The following is a 642-nucleotide window of genomic DNA, read 5'->3' on the forward strand; positions in this document are numbered from 1 at the left end:
GCTACTTCAGACTCATGTACATCATCACTGTGATTATTGTTCTGTAAATGATCTTATTCTAATCTTGTACTAATTGTTATGTTTCTGCTGTGAAGCACTTTGGGCTGTAATTCTTGTATGAAAGGTGCTATACAAATAAAGTTATTATTATTATTATTATTATTACATAAAGTATGAAAAGTAAAAGTACCTGTCAGGCAGAATGTTGTACTATTACACATTCATGGAGTATTATTGCTGTTGTAGGTTATTCTGTGTTCTTGCACCATACTTTACATGTCACGTGTTTGCTTGTATGTGAAATGTAAACGTCTCAGCTGTGTCGTAAAAACTCTGAAAAGCAGTGAAATCGAAGTATAAAGTAGCACAAATGAAAAACACTCAAGTAAATGTTCATACATGAGTGTGAAATAAACTGCACAGCACAACATAAAGGGAGATTCAGTTTTATTTTCAAAAATTGTACTTCAAAACCGCGAAGGTCATTTATAAGGCATTCACAACAATTCTTTCTTTCTTTTGGCTTTTGGACATTTTGAGTTTTGATGCGTTCAGAGAGGGTTTCCTACAACAGGAGCACAGCTAAGGCACGGCACGACTCCCTCGGAGAGAGAGCGATAAAGAAAAGCAAGAAATAACAAA

The 642-nt window shown here is 34.7% G+C and overlaps 1 protein-coding gene across 1 annotated transcript in view; it reads right to left on the reverse strand.

The window, feature by feature from the left end:
- Window positions 1–438: 438 nt before the first annotated feature.
- Window positions 439–642, reverse strand: part of LOC115011922 (xylosyltransferase 1-like) — a 34371-nt gene continuing 34167 nt past the window's right edge. Inside the window, exon 11 of the mRNA XM_029437206.1 lies at window positions 439–642. This exon is cut by the window's right edge and continues 2913 nt beyond it. The gene's annotated coding sequence lies outside the window, so the exon portion shown is untranslated.

This window comes from Cottoperca gobio, chromosome 8, assembly GCF_900634415.1.
Source record: "Cottoperca gobio chromosome 8, fCotGob3.1, whole genome shotgun sequence".
Classification (NCBI taxonomy): Eukaryota; Metazoa; Chordata; class Actinopteri; order Perciformes; family Bovichtidae; genus Cottoperca; species Cottoperca gobio.